Source organism: Hibiscus syriacus, unplaced genomic scaffold (assembly GCF_006381635.1).
Source record: "Hibiscus syriacus cultivar Baekdansim isolate YM2019G1 unplaced genomic scaffold, ASM638163v2 tig00110895_pilon, whole genome shotgun sequence".
In the NCBI taxonomy this organism is placed as follows: domain Eukaryota; kingdom Viridiplantae; phylum Streptophyta; class Magnoliopsida; order Malvales; family Malvaceae; genus Hibiscus; species Hibiscus syriacus.
Genome location: NW_024062903.1, coordinates 20,240 through 37,149, shown reverse-complemented (window position 1 = coordinate 37,149; position 16,910 = coordinate 20,240). Strand labels below are relative to the sequence as shown.

At 35.9% G+C, this 16,910-nt stretch overlaps 1 pseudogene; it reads right to left on the bottom strand.

The window, feature by feature from the left end:
* Positions 1-4,347: 4,347 nt before the first annotated feature.
* On the bottom strand, positions 4,348-8,000 carry LOC120146119 (annotated as a pseudogene).
* Positions 8,001-16,910: the final 8,910 nt, after the last annotated feature.

Here is a 16,910-nt window from a genome sequence, read left to right as displayed (position 1 = left end):
AAAAGGTCTCGAATGACTGCATCCCCGGCCTTCACTCTATGCTTAGCTTGTTCCAAACGAAAGTGCCATTGGAGCCCTCCATCCGAAGTTTGTCAACTTATTTTTGGAATTCGTCAATAATGGTCTCCAGCTTAGCTAGGGTTTCACCATCTTGTTCTCGTAGTTTTCGCAAGGAGCGTCCGAGTCAGTAACCATTTCCTTGTCTTGCCCCTGTAACCTTTGTCTCTGAGTATTATTTGATCACAATTGGACTTCTGAGCTTTTTATCTCTTTGTATTATAACCCCTTTGTCCATTAATATAGATTATTTATGTTTAACAAACACATTTTTGGTGGATCAACACCTCGTTTTAACGATGCAAATGATAAAAAATGCAAAAGAACAAAAATGAAAGGAGAAAAAAAGTTAGTGAGATAAGGATAATAATAAAAAAAATATGCAAATGAAAAGTCCTACCCCATATGATATCTACCCCACATGCTTATTATTCCTACCCAGACATGATCTCTATCCCGCATGCTAATTTCAAACAAATCCTAACCGCATATTTGTCTAGTTCGCATGCTTTGAGCAAAAAATAAAGTAGGAAATAAAAGCAGTCTAGGGTTTGGAATGAGGTTTTGGGGTGGGCTCTAATTCATTGTACTCTTCCGGTTTAAGTTCTAAAAAGGTACTCGAGTTCTCCTTGCCGGTGCCCCATTGGGCTTGCCAGACCCTTAGTCCTAAGCCCATTACAAGCTTACGTGGACTAAGTTAAACTCGAGAGGAAACATTCCCTTATGCCTGCACGGTGAATAAATTCACACGAAGACATAAGGTATATTAATCCCGAAGGTTACTTGCTAGGCCCGCACGGTGAATAAATTCACACGAAGGCGTCTCTTTCACCCCCCACTTAAATAGGGTTTGGAGCTCGGGAATAGAGCCTGAGATGAATTTTTTTCAAAAATCTGAAATCATTGAAAAAATGTTAGTACAACTATTTATTTGGAAAAAAAATCAAAGGTAAATAATTGGAATCGAATAAATAAATTAAAATTAAAATTTATCATTTTCACATAAAAAGACAACTGAAAATTAATTATGGCCAGACTCACTTACCTGTCCCCAGTGGAGTCGCCAAGCTGTCGCGACCGTCTTTCGGTTGGGCCCGGAATTGAGCTTCGACCGGACCACTTTAAAACGAATTTAGGTGGGTCGAACACCATCTTACCTGATCTGCGTTGTACCAAAAACGTGTCGGGTTCGGGAGTCGGTTACGGTCAAGGAAGGATTAGCACCCTTGAACCGCCCTTTCGGTACCAATTAATTTTTCGATTGCCTTTAATTGCGAAAATTTGAAATTTAAATTAAAAATTTAAAAACCCGATTCGAGTTACTTACCTCTGATTGGTTGGAATTTCTACTAAAAAATAAGATAAAATAAAAGTAAATATGCAAAAAGGAAAAAGGAAAAAGAAAAAAATGTTAGTATAATAACGATAAAATTAAAGAAAATAGACAAATAAATATAAATGAAATTAGTAAAAAAAATAATAATAATAAAATGAAAATATAAAAAAATTAAAATAAATTAATAATAATTAAATTAACCAAGAAATATGAAGGAGTAAATGATAATTAAACTAAATGTAACATAGTGACTAAAAGAAAAAAAGATAAATCATAAGGTAAAATTCAAAAATCAACCCAAAATACCAAACAGACAAAAATAATGACTAAAACGCAACTATTATAGAATTAAGAGATCGAAATAAGGAAAAAAACTGCATTAGTGACCTTGATGGAAATGTACAAAGTCTAGAGGGCCTTGAGAAGATTTTACCCATAATATTTGAAGGACCAATGGGAGAATTTACCCAAAGCTATTGGTCACGTGGGCTTCCCAAGATTAAATGAATCAAGCTATTAAAACATGGTCCCCTTTCTGCTTTGTTATTTCTCCATTCATTTCTCTTTTTGCTTATCTATTCCTCTCTCTTTTCTGCTTCTGGAGACATTCTTGTTGGTCAAAGTTCAATAGCACTTTGTCCCCATTAGATTCATCATCATCGAAGCTGAAATTCCAAACATTAGAGACCTCGGATCGCCAGGCGGCCTTCTCCAACCTTGTTCTTCAACTGGTTCAAATTTATGGTATTTTACTCTCTGGAATATCTCTCTTGGAAATGGTCCATGCAAGCTACAAGAACTGAGACGCAAGAAATCAAATTTGAAAGCCGAGCAAGGAATTTCGGAACCACAACATATAAGTTATTCTCATGTATGTCAAGCTCAGTCAAATTCACTGCAAGGAACTCCAAGCTTTGGTCGCTGATTTCGGGTTGAGTGGCGTGTGTGTGAAATTTTTTAGCTCAGTTGGCCACTGTTTCGAAAGAGAGATGATTAGCAGAGTGTTTTGAGCTTCCCCCTTTGTATGTGATTTTGCATCGTTTAAATAGCCTAAGGATTAGCTATTTTTAGAGTTTCCTATTGAAGCTAAAATGTTTATTTTGATTGGTTGTCCTTGTTTGCTGTCGAGAATATCGGGGGTGGTAGTATCGACGTGAGGATTGAGGACTCTTCGGGCGAGGGATGCGGCACTTGAAGCAGCTGCAGTGAAAATTTAGTGTCTACAATATATATATCTTACATACAAGGTCGGACTATCGTGTGAAAGTGCTAACACGAAGGTGCCTACTCCTGGCCACCAAGCTAGGCAACAAGAACTAAAGAACTCAGAAAGAATAGAGCAAATGCCTCGGAGTTTTATTACTCTCTCACAAAGAGAAGAATGGAATTGGGTAATTACAAATGAGGAGGAGAGCTCTCTATTTATAGGGGAGCTCCTTCTTAATCGATGGCTAAGATCGTTTTACATGAAGGGCTAGGATTGATTCCCACATAACTCACCTCCCATAATTTAAGGCAATCCCACCTAACCTTATCCTTCTAGAATCCTCCAAGGAACGAGCCAGATCTGATGGTTCTGGGCAAGCCCAATAGTCTGTATAATTCACTTACAGATATCTGCTCGCATGTCTCGGTTCGAATCCACGAGCCTCGACAACACTGCCCCCATCGCCCTCGTCACTTTTCTCGGACGCCTCGGAATAGTTCCTTCACGGACTTGTTAAGCATTCTCCAAGAATTGGCTAAGTCTGGTGGTCACGGTAAGCCCGATCTTCTAATTTGAACCTTGTTCGAATCAAATTTTTTTCTTTTATTATTGATGTCGTTCAATAGGTTCAACCTAGTTTACATTAGAGTTAAGTAACAAAAAGAAAAAGAAGGAAAGAAAATTGAATTAATTTGATTTTAATAATTAAAAGAATATCAAATTTATTTATTTATAGTATGATTTTTAGTCCATCTTTAAAGATAATTTACAAATTTATGATAATGAAAGAATTTATTAACTTTTATGATTTGTAAAAGTTTTTAATAAAAAATTAACTTTTTATTCGAGTTTGAGAATTTTATGGTAACTTTTATCACCAAATTTATGCATAATAACTAAATTTATTATTAATGTATTAAAAACATTTTAAATTTAAATTTAATTAATATATCATATGTTAATATAATCCTCAAACCTAGATAAAATATTGTCTCAATTTTAAGTTAGTCATTTTTCATAGCTTAAAATATTTGTTTTTTTATTATTTGTATCATTTAACTTTTTTATTTAACAAATTTATATAATATAAAAAATTATAAAGACTAAGTGGAACAAGTGCATACGTGTAAATCCAAAATTAAGACCTAAAATTTCCATGAAACAATAATCTTAAAAAAATCATATATCACCAATCTTAAAGTCCCTAAATTAGAGTAAAAAGATCCTTAAAAACGTGATTTGTAAGTTATATCTTTCAAAAATTTATGGTCAATTGTATCTATTAGTTAATGCTAAAAAAATGTAACTATTTCATAATGATAATTCATTCTAAATTTAATAGAAATAAATTATGTGATTGAAATAACGTTTTTACTTAGGGGTGTTCAAAATAGACTTATATAAATTTAGTTCAATTTTACTTTTTTATTATAATTTATCTTACCTTCAGCCTTACTTTAAATCCAACATACATCTTACTGAAAATCTAAAAACAAAAACCTACTAATAAGATTTATCTACAACTCTGCATAAATTAGAAATTATAGGGGAAATTAAGATATTAAGGGAAAACCAGTATGGCTCCTCATCTATGAATACAGTACAAGCAAAATACCTCTACTAAGTTACGGGCCACAATTAATTGTGGAATACATACTCTAATATCTGTGAACAGATTATCATCATCTCTTTACAGAGAGGATTAACCCCAAAAAAGTGAAGACAAAAGAATAATCAACAGCTAATTTAGATTTGGGGTTTCTATCTATATATATGGATATGCATGCATATATGTATATAGTTGACAAAATTTATGGAATTTGTTCACACTTGCTCATAAGCTGTAAAAGAGCAGTTGCTTTCCTCTGAGCTTTATTTGTTCCACTCTGCTTGATCTTAACTAAATGCTCATATACCCCAAACTGAAGGGCTGCAAGGATGTGAGATGAATTATTTGAATTCAACTCGAGAAGAACTGAGGTTGCACACTCCTTATTCTTAGGGGTTCAGTTTTGATGAAGTCGACAAGAGTTTCGATGAACGAGAGCTGTACGATCTCGTGTCCCCTCCGGGCAGTTGCAAGAAGTAATAAGATGGAGAGAGCCTCATCAACCATGCCTTGGTTTTGGTCCTCGAGTAACTCCAGTAATGGTGGGACAATGCCAGTCTCAATAGCCCTTACCTTATTTAAGTGGTTGAGAGATAAGCTGAACAGTGCAGTGACAGCATCCCTTTTACCTCTAATCGTTCCGTTCTGCAACAAATCCACAAGGGGGGGAATGCCATCTTCGAGAGCTATCGTCACTTTGTTATCGTCGAGCATCGACAAGCAAAAATAAAGCGGCTGCTGAATTCTCTCTAGTCTCCATACTTTCCCTTTTGCATGACTTCTATTATCGGGGGTATGGCGCGTTCATCGGTTATGAGCCTCTTGTTAGACTCGTCAATGGATAAGTTCAATAGAGCTGTAACCGCATGCTCTTGGATCTTAGAATCCGGATAGGACAACAGATGCACTAATTGTGGGATTGCTCCATTTTTGGCTATCAAAACTCTAATTTCTCTGGATTCTCCTTGGAAAGCATACGGATATTCTTCACGGCCCTTCTCTGCACTTCTAATTGACTGGAAGATAGTTTGTTAACCAGACACGACATTTCGTCTTTGTGATCAGCTAAGAATCTCTTGGAAGATGGTTGATCCTCTTTCTTGGGGAGATGAATGTTGTTCTTCTCACACCATTGTGTTATAAGGTTCTTGAGGGCATAATTTGGTGCCACTGACAAGTGAGCTAGAGTCTGCCTGGTCTTTGGACAAGTTCAATGATTAGAATCAAACCACTTCTGGATGCTCTCCCTTTCAAATGTCTGAATTTCATCAAAAAAACAGGAAACATATAAAATCAACAAGTTTCCCATAGCATAAAATGGTGATCATCTTGTAAAATAAATGATAAACTGTCATGATCGGTCGACTGACAAGGTTCTAATGCTTCCTTGGGTCGCTTCATACCGGTGTCATGAGCACAAGGTACCCAAAGTCGACAATACTGGCTTGTGCTCAATGACATGGCCTAAGAAAGTTGCAGTACCTTACCGAATACCGATTGACAGATCATGATACATATACATTTCATACTGTTTTAAAAAGAACCGAATGTGGACCCAAGCTAGGTCGGCTCTTCATTGATGCAAAACTTTTTTTTTGTTGAATGAAAAAGTTGAATTGTAACGGTTGTTAACGGTTTACCTCTTCTGATTTGGGTGGAGTGTTGTGGTTGTTCGATGGAGAAAAAGTAGAGAGTAAATGGACTGAAGATAACGATAAACAAAGGATCATTATATAGGTCACCATACAAGGCTTCCTTTCCACTTCCCCTCCACCAAACAACCGGCCGCTACTTTCCGTCTAATCTAAAAGGGATTATTTGCCAACAACCGCTCCAACCCAACTTTTTCTAACACTTCTACATTTCTTCTTTCAAGTGTATACATATAACGTTACCTGTCCACTGGCAACAATAACAGGATCTCTCATTATTTCAACTGTGATGGGACAGAGGAACTCATGAGGGATGACCGAAGATTGGGATTTCCCCGATATTTGTGGAATGGAAGGATCATCAAGAACATTGGTAATTTCCATGCCTACAAAATGCTTGAATTTGTTGAAAAGTCGTATAATTTGCTGCTGTGTAGACTCTGAAATGCCGCCTCTTTCTTTAGCAAGTTTCTGTACAGCTACGGTTTCTATCTTCAAGTCCTCAACGGTATGTAGTTCTAGCTTTTTGGCTAGCCTTTCTACAATGGCAATATCAGCATTCCTTTCATCAGTTTTTGAGGAAACCGCCATCAAATCTACAGCAAGCTCTATATCTTGTGTATCTGCTCTCTTTTGGCTCGGGCTAATTGTGTCAGCATCAGCTGAATCTGTTTTACAATCCAGATACAATTTTATATAAACATCATATACATATTATTTACCAATAATCAAATTTACCTACTTTGAATACGAAACATATCCTATCAAAAGTGTTTATGCTTCATAATCTTATATCTATGTATGTGTATATGCATATATAGATATATGTATCTTGACATGCAAGAAAGATAATATTTTCTTACCTGTTCCCTCACTTCGTCAGATACCTGAAGTTCATCATAAGGCAACTCTTCCAAAGCTTGAGTCAACTTCCAGAAAACAGTGTGGAATTTAATCATTACGGCCTCACTCTCGAATGCCTGAATTACAAAGGCAAAACTCAGAACATAAGTTTAAAGCAACAATTAGAATTTTTTCATATCCATGATATTTAAGGATGGTCATAGATCAAATGAGGTTTTTGACTTATCCGAATCATACTAAAAAATTAAATATTTTCACCTGCATTTAGCTTGACTCAAATCTAGGAAGGTACATCCATCCCCATTTTTTGCGATTAAAACCCATAACTGACCTAATTCGACTCTACTCAAATATAACACACACACACACACACACAAATATATATATATATATGTTATTGTTAGGTGAAATAAACATTTAATTGAAAAATAAATAGAAATACTATTACAGTTATTTAGATAATTATAGTATCTCATATCAGGTTGGTTTTTTTCAGTCTAAATCTAAGTGCTTAAACTTATCCAAACCCAAATTTTTAAAATAAAAAACTGAACCAATCAAACTAAATAAGATTAGAACCTGCCGAGTTAAGTTAAAATGCACATCCCTAAATTGACATTACAAAATAAAAATGATTATATCAGCAAATTGATGTATCCCTCTTACCAGGTAAATCTTGCTACCCTCGTTGCAAGTTTTCAACAGCTTCACCGCCAAACGAATCGCTTTCTTCAACTTATACAAAGAAGCCACACCATTCGAGCTGATCGGGGAACTGCCGAATTTCATTGAATAAAGGCAAGAAAATCTTCAATCGCCTAAACATATTGTAACACTCTTTCTTTTGGGTTCTCCGATAATCCCCAAATCGAGAAACGCATTCCATCATATTCACCATTTCATCAACCAAACAGGCGGGCGATTTCGTTCCGTTATCTTCCCCGAACTTCTCAAATCCTCCGTCTTCGCTATCTCCGTCTCTTTCTCCAACATCCATCACCATCTGAAGTTGTTTTCTGCTATAGCTACCTCATTTCCCTAGATCTAGACGACTATCAATATGATGTGACTGACTTGCCAAGCGCCGGCTCAATTTTTGGCTAGACTAACTCAAGATGTAAATCCAATTATCTATACGTCAAACATGAATCATTGACAATATTATCCGGGAATGAAAGAGGCAGATCATCATAGGGACATGCAAAGAAACCCTAATCCTAAATTTGCATGAACGCCGGAGTGTTTTATTGGCACGTGAGTGAATTTCTTTTGCGGGTTTTTCGTGTTATCTGTTAGAATAAAGGTTTTTTTTTCGCGGCTTATTTCTTAAAATATAATCGAAGTTTGTTACTCTTAAATGGACGGCCATGATTTGCTTTTGTAAGTTCAAATAATTAATTATTTTAGTTAAAGTTTTAATATTATTTTTTCGAAATAAAAAACGCCTGTTATAATTCTTTTGTGTTGGAATATATGTTTTTAAGACAGTAACATATAGTATTTTGGTATTAATCTACGATGATTATATGTAGTTAAGGATGGGCATGGGACCCAATCTAACGGGTTTTGACCCAACTCGGTCGCGTCGATTTTTTTTTTTTTTTTAAATCTGGTTTGGGTCGGGTCGAGTTCGAGTTTAGGGTGAAAAATATCCGACCCGATTCGAAAAATATATAATTTTACCTTAAATATTTATGAATAACTACAATAACACCTCTCTATATATTATTTTTTTCAATTAAGTCACTATTTTTATTGAATAAAAATAATTTTTTTATTATTTCGGGTCGGATTTTTAAGTTATATATCGGGTCGGGTTCAGGTAGGGTGAAAATTTGTTTTGGTCGGGTCGGGTCTCTGGTGGAGGACTCATTGTTCTCTGGTCAGGTCGGGTGGACCAAAAACCCGACCCATGCCCATCCCTATATGTAGTATATATTTTAAACGTTCTTAACCATTTAATTATGAAAGTTTAAACACCTTTAAAATTTATTGTGCTCAAACTTGAAACATCTAGAGATAACGTTTATCCCTTTGATCACTGAGGTAGTTTGATTCATGCATGAGTATATAACATTTTAAATTGAAATAATTAACTATTCAAATTAACTAATGAAATTATAAAGTGAAATAACTGTTACTAAATTATAGGATTAAATAACAAATTTAGTAGTATAGGGATCAAAAACCAAATTTCACCTATAGATGAAGGGTTGATTTCACGAGGTTCTAAGTTTTCTTTTAGGCTTTGATTATTTCCGACTTATTATCATAATTGTTTTTTAGTTATTTCAATGTTTAATGGTACCAAACATCCCTAACTTAATATAATTGATCTCAAATTTTACAATATTTTAGTTAAAATTTTAAATTAGTAATATTATTTTGAATATGTCCTATTAATTTAGTCATTAAATTATTATCTTGGGAGTTAAATGCCAATTTAAATTTGATGTAAAGTATATTCAAAATAATAAAAATTTATATACTGAACACTTATTATATAGACCATTTAAATTTGAGATGTTGAAAAAAATAATTTTATTAAAATTTAATGTTACAACTTATATTTATATATAAATTCAAATAATTTAACTCTTCTATTTACGTCTCGCGTCAATAACTTAATTGCATTTAATGTTTCAGTGATCAAAACTTATTTTTTTAAAAATTGATGAGTAAAATATATAAAATAAAATGTAAATGATCATTGCGGTAGTTTGCCATATTTTAAAGCAAGAATAAAGGTACTAGGTTGGAATTTGTGGGTAGGGATGACGATGGATGCTGGACACTACCCAAATTTGTAGATTTAGATCCGGGTTTGGATCTTAAAATTTTAAATCCGACAGATCCAGATCGGATATGGATCCTCTGATTAAAGTATGGATTTGGATTCAAATCTGACATTAAAATATCGAGTCTGGACATATTTATCCGTTTATAGAAAAGTCCACCTTTGATTTTTAAAAGAGAAAATCGCCTCAGTGACCAAAAAAAAGTTATAATATACGATTTTAACCAACTTTTTTTGGATTTGCCAAAATGACCAACAAATTCGCAACGCGAAATAAAAATCGCAACGCGATCCCCAGAATCGCAAATCAGTTTCCAAAATCGCAACGCGATTCTTGAAAATCGCGATGCGATAGTACAAATTCGCATTGCGATTTTCCATAATCGCAACGCGAATATGAAAATCGCAACGCGAACACATAAATCGCAACGCGTATCCGTAAATCGCAACGTGTATCCGTAAATCGCAACGCGTATGGGTAAATCGCAATGCGTATCCGTATATCGCAACGCGTATCCGTAAATCGCAACGCGTATCCGTAAACCGCAACGTGTATCCGTAAATCGCAACGCGTATCCGTAAATCGCAATGCGTATCCGTAAATCGCAACGCGTATCCGTAAATCGCAACGATAATCCGTAAATCGCAACGCGTATCCGTAAATCGCAACGATAATCCGTAAATCGCAACGAGAATCTGTAAATCGCAACGATAATCCGTAAATCGCAACGAGAATCTGTAAATCACAACACTGAAATTTTGGGTATATAACACTGAAATCATAAACTAAATCCCTAAATCGCAACTCATTCCATCTCCATCTATCACTCTCTCCGGCGACATCCGTTCCTATATCCAACGACATCCTTCCCAATCCGGCAACAGGTTTTAGTTTCGCAGCTCGTCTGTTTAGTAAATTAATTTACAACCATGAAATCATCTAATGTTGATCATGTTTGGATAGATTGTGTTTTGGAGGGTCATGGGATAATGTTCATGGTGTTTTACAATATATGCCTTTACCCATGAATCTTCAACTAAAATTGTCTTTACAAAAGTTAACTTATGAAACTCTAATGCTACGTGTTTCAAATAAATTGAATTTAGAGCCCCTAAGTGGATTTAGGCTATCTTATCAGAGAAATGGTAAAGTTTATTTGTTAACCGACAATGAAGATGTTGAACGATTCATTGCTTACATTAGTGTTTCACAAGATGATGTTACATTGTATGTTGTTGAACCTAGAAGTAGTATTGTTGGGTCAGTAGCGGGTAGTAATCAACTAAGTTTTTCTCAAAACCCACAACCTTTCTCTAATCCAAATCCCAATCAACTTTCAGCACCAAATTCCGGTTTTCGTATTGACCAGTTAGACGATGATGAGCCAACAGAAAAAATTGTGAGTACTAGTCAGTATTCGAAATTTGGTCTTGGTCAATATCCGGACTTTGATATTGGTCAATACACGGATTTTGATGATGTTTCAGAAGAAGAAACAGACCATGCGTGTAATGATATTGATATTGGTCAATACCCGAATTTTGATGATGAAACAGCCGTTGCCGAAGAATGTAATGTTGATGATAATGAGGAGGAAGTTACGACTGTGAATGAACATGTTGAACATCCATTCTGTAATTCATATAATCCTGAAGAAGAAAAAGAAGAAGAAAAAGTCCCGAAGAAAAGAAATGCCAGGGCGTATAACTGGAATATGCCAGAATTACTTCAGATACCGGAAGAAGAGTTGATAAGAAAGCAGTTGATTGTTACACAAAAGTTATTCGTATCAAGAAAGATGATTGTTTTGATACAAAGGAAGACTTGAAGATAGCTTTATATACGAAATGTGTGGAAGATGGCTATCAACTAAAAGTTAACAAATCAAGCAAAGATCGTTTCGAAACAAGGTGTATGATTGACAAAAACTGTACGTGGCGTATGATTGCAAAGAGAATAAAAGATTGCAAAATGTTTCAAGTTAGGACTTTATTGATAAACATACATGTTCAAGAACCCAAGTTTTTCCTCACCATAGACAGGCAAACAAAAGGTGTTGGGTGGTTTTCTGGCTGAGTTAATGTTTTTGAATGGCAGGGTATATCGGGGACATGAAATTATGACTGACATGAATGCTCGGTTCAAGATTAGTATATCATATTCTCAAGCTTGGAGAGCCAAATGTTATGCCTTGGAATTGTTGAGGGGGTCGCCAGAAGCATCGTTTGCCCAACTGCCGGCTTATTGTCACAATTTAAAGCTGAAAAATCCTGGGTCGGTAACTCATATCAAAACAGATAGAGATGGACGCTTTGAGTTGCTGTTTATCGCCATTGGTGCTACGGTTAGTAAATCAATATAATTTTGTTGACTCATTTTTGTTAGTTACATGCATTTCACATTTAAATGATTATATTTCTTGTGTATATTATTTTGTAGATTCGTTCGTTTATTACTTGCATGCGCCCAGTTATTATAGTTGACGGAGCACATTTGAAAGGTCGATACCTTGGAGTAAACTTATTAGCAGTAGCCATGGATGCTAACAATGGGATATTGCCAATAGCTTACGGGGTTGGCAAATCTGAAACCTCTGATTCATGGACATGGTTTATGGGGCATCTTAGGGATTGCATAGGTCCTATTAGCAATCTGACAATCATATCCGATAGGGCAAACTCAATTGACAACGCTGTTAGAAGGTGTTTCCCAGATGCTTTTCATGGACTTTGTGGTGTTCATTTGTATAGAAATCTAAAATCAAGGTCTGCTGGTATAAAAAAGCACAAATGGACATACTGGAAGGCTGTAAAAGCTTATCGGGAAGTGGATTTCAATAAGCATATAAATTGTTTAAGACGTGTTTTGCCTCAGTGTGCTCAAACACTAGAAGATGTCGGGTTTGAAAGATGGTCAAGAGTACATCAACTTGGAGCAAGATATGGTTTCATGACGTCTAATAGTGCAGAATCAATCAACGCTCTAAGTCGTCATTCCCGGAAATTACCCATTACTATGTTAATGGAGTTTTTTCGAGCCTCTATTCAACAGTGGTACTACAAGAAAAGAAACCATGCAGGTATTATTCTTTGAATTCGTAACTTATCATATTTATATATTTTACTAAGTATTGTTTATTTAAATTTACAGGAACATTGGAACATCGTGTTACACCATGGACTGAAAAAAAGATAACGAAACGTGTTGTGAAGTCAACGTCATGGAGAGTTGAACCATGTTCAAACACTTTGTTTCAAGTACTGGATAATAACTTAAATGGGCTAGTCGATCTAAATGCAAAGACGTGTAGTTGTATGAAATGGCAAACATCTGGTTATCCGTGTGGCCATGTTATAAAAGTTGCTCTTCATTTAAACCAAGATGATTCAAGCGCATACGCTATGGATTGCTACACTACAGAAGTTTATCGACAGACTTATGCCGAGATTGTCTACCCTATTCCACATCCTTCTGAGTGGGACATACCAGATGACTTACAAACAGTTTTGCCACCAGCCATGGACAGAAGGCTACCTGGCCGACCAAAAAGTCACGATCGTATACCGTCTAAGGGTGAAGAGAAGAAGAGATCGACATGTAGTCGGTGCAAGGAAAGTGGTCATACAAGGTTGACATGTGGATCACCAGTGCCATCAAAATCATCTTTCCTCTACCAAAATATGGATCCTCATCAAAATCCAAAGCTCATATGGTGTCAAGCAAAAGGCAATCATCTTTAAAATCCCAATCACGATTGGCTTCACCTTTTGAGACTGTTAACTTAGGTGATTTTTAAATGCAAACGTTGTATTATGTGGATTTTATGTGTGAACTTTTAACATTTTCAGTTGAATTAATGACTCAGGCCAACCATTTTGACTTAACCAACTCTTGTTATTCAGTTGTTATCACTATTAGGCATGCATTTGACTATCGCAACACGGAAAATACAATCGCAACGCGAAATGAAAATCCCAACATGAAAATCGCAATGCGGAAATGAAAATCGCAACGAGAGAATCGCAATGCGAAATGAAAATCGCAATGCGAAATGAAAATCGCAACGAGAGAATCGCAATGCGAAATGAAAATCGCAATGCGAAATGAAAATCGCAATGCGAAATGAAAATCGCAACGACAGAATCGCAATGCGAAATTAAAATCGCAATGCGAAATGAAAATCGCAACGAAAGAATCGCAATGCGAAATGAAAATCGCAACGAAAGAATCGCAATGCGAAATGAAAATCGCAACGAGATAATCGCAATGCGAAATTATAAACGCATTGCGATTTTCATTTCCGCATTGCGATTTTCATTTCGCATTGCGATTCTCTCGTTGCGATTTTCATTTCGCATTGCGATTTTCATTTCGCATTGCGATAGTCATTTTTGCCTTCAACATAATGCAGATTGAAATCAACAAAATCAACCATTACATTTCAATCAATTAAACAAGCACAAATAAGAATTATGTTCGCATCAATTACACAAATCAACTTTTACAAATCATCTTTTACAAATCAATTAAACAATCAAAAAATAAGCAATAATTCTTATTTCCGATCATCTACTATTGAATCAACTTTTACAAATCAATTAAACAATCAAAAAACAATCAATTAAACTATTGAATCAACTTTTGCAGCTCGACATCATTTTCACGCAGTTCACTTCTGAGATTAACCTGCAGAAACCAAACATTTGTTCAAACAACACTTTCTACACATCTAAAACCTACAAACAGCAAATTATTGAATTCTAGTTACTTAACCAAACATTTTCAAACCAAAAGTATATAAACTTACCAATTGTTTATGGACATTTTTATAACGCGGAGCAGGTAGGCAGCGTCTCGTATATATCGATTTAGCCATATAATGCCGAAACACAAGCCTACTGCAGCTTTATCTCTATCGGTGGGAGGTAGATACTTGATGCTTCCCGTCGTCAAACGCTCCAACGCCAAGCATACGAGAGGACCACAATCTCCTCTGGCTCCGCTCGTTTGTTGTGGCGCGGTCTCGTCTCTAATAACTGTAATATGAGCTTCTTTGGCTTCTTGTTTCCAGAACGAGTCCAATAATTGATCGCATCCAAGAATTTAGCCAAATGAGAGCTCATCCCTTAATAACATCTCTTAAATCAGCCAATGATATGTAATTTATCATGCTGTCATACACTATTGTCTTAAGGGATGGGAGCTGAAGCTCGACGAGAATCCAATGTTTACGTTCCAAAACAGGGATAAACACCTGCAATCATAAGTAATAATTCATTCATTTGCGCACTTATTTCATAAAACCTTTAAACTCAATCTAAAATAAATACTAACCTTATCGACCTCCCACCATGCAGGATAAAGTTTAGCTTGTCCATTGCCCAAATCAAATGATTCATCTCGTGCATTCTTCAAGTGAACGGCGTGAAAAGACGTCGGCATTATTGTATATCGTATATTTTTATTTTTCTTAAGTTTTCTTATTATTAGAAGACGTGTCACCCACGCATCGATATGCTGTTTTACAAAAAAAGACATATATTAGTGACTTACATAAATTTAAAAAAAAAATTAATCAAATTGAAATATAAGAAAAATATAAGACTTACCCCCCATCGAAATAGCCATTGTCTTCGACCCCTAATAATACGCCCCACCAAGGCCGTTCAAGCAACAAAAAGATATCATCGGTGAGCTTGCATATGTCAGTGAAACACCCCTTGCTCCGCTCATGTAGATAAAAATCAACTGCGGTCTTAGCCCAAAGGGTGTTATCCAAAATTGTGTCCGGTAGTTGTTCCCTCTCCTCTTCAGATACCGGTATGGTACTGGCCGGTAACTCATACGAGAGCCAACTTGAATCCATCATGTCCGGCACGTCAGAGGGTTTCTCAAGAAGCCTACATATGACGCCATGTGAATCGGGCTCTTGAATGGTGGGAGGGACCTCTTCAATGATGACAGTGGCCTCTTGAACGGTGGGAGGGGACTCTCGAGGAATGATATGGGGGGCCTCTTCAACGATAGGAGTGGACTCTTGAGGGATGACAGGCGAGTCGGGCTTCTTCTTACGGTGTCTTCGCACTATTGGGGTGTACGGAGACTTAATAGCACGTGCACGCTGTCTGATGCGTGAACTCCGTCGTGCAAGCATAACCCGACGTAAAGCATCCACTCTATCGGGCCGCTAAATAATTAAATACAAAAATCAGTAAATAAACAGACATGATATTTAAACAGTGAAAACAAAGACAAATATGTTTCAAACTTGCATTGTATTCACCCAAGTCATTATTCTATCATAGTTCACAAAATGCATCAGATAACAAAGAAAAATATGTTTCAAACTAATACCCTGAAGTTAGTATTTGTCTTTGTTTTGTCTATTGGTTGAAGTAATGCAATCCATTCAAGTTTCAATTTGCAGAAGAAGATAGTTTACTTTCGCAACACGAAACTTAAAATCGCAACGCGAAACCAAAATCGCAACGCGAAATGAAAATCGCAACGACAGAATCGCAATGCGAAATGAAAATCGCAACGAAAGAATCGCAACGCGAAATGAAAATCGCAATGCGATTTTGGTTTCGCGTTGCGATCTTGTCGTTGCGATTTTGGTTTCGCGTTGCGATTCTGTCGTTGCGATTTTCATTTCGCGTTGCGATTTTGGTTTCGCGTTGCGATTTTAAGTTTCGTGTTGCGAAAGTAAACTATTTCTTCTTCTGCAAATTGAAACTTTCAACCAAAAGACAAAACAAAGACAAATACTATTTCACAGTGTTAAAGAATACACAGTTTAGCAGAATTGGCAGCAACCGAACAAATTTACTTTCAACCAAAAGACAAAACAAAGACAAATACTATTTCACAGTGTTAAAGAATACACAGTTTAGCAGAATTGGCAGCAACCGAACAAATTTACTTTCAACCAAAAGACAAAACAAAGACAAATACTATTTCACAGTTAAAGAATACACAGTTTAGCAGAATTGGCAGCAACCGAACAAATTTACTTTCAACCAAAAGACAAAACAAAGACAAATATATTTCACAGTGTTAAAGAATACACAGTTTAGCAGAATTGGCAACCGAACAAATTTACTTTCAACCAAAAGACAAAACAAAGACAAATACTATTCACAGTGTTAAAGAATACACAGTTTAGCAGAATTGGCAGCAACCGAATAAATTTACTAAGCAATCTAAGTGAAATGGCTAATCTACCAATATTATTAGCTTTCCATATACGAACCCCACGGAAACAGATTCATGCATTCAGGTCCTCTACCAATATTATTAGCTCCCGATGAATAGGTTGTCTGGCCTCTCTGCCTAAAAAGCCGGCATACACAAGTAGTAGAAGGCATACTCGGACAACATCGACGTC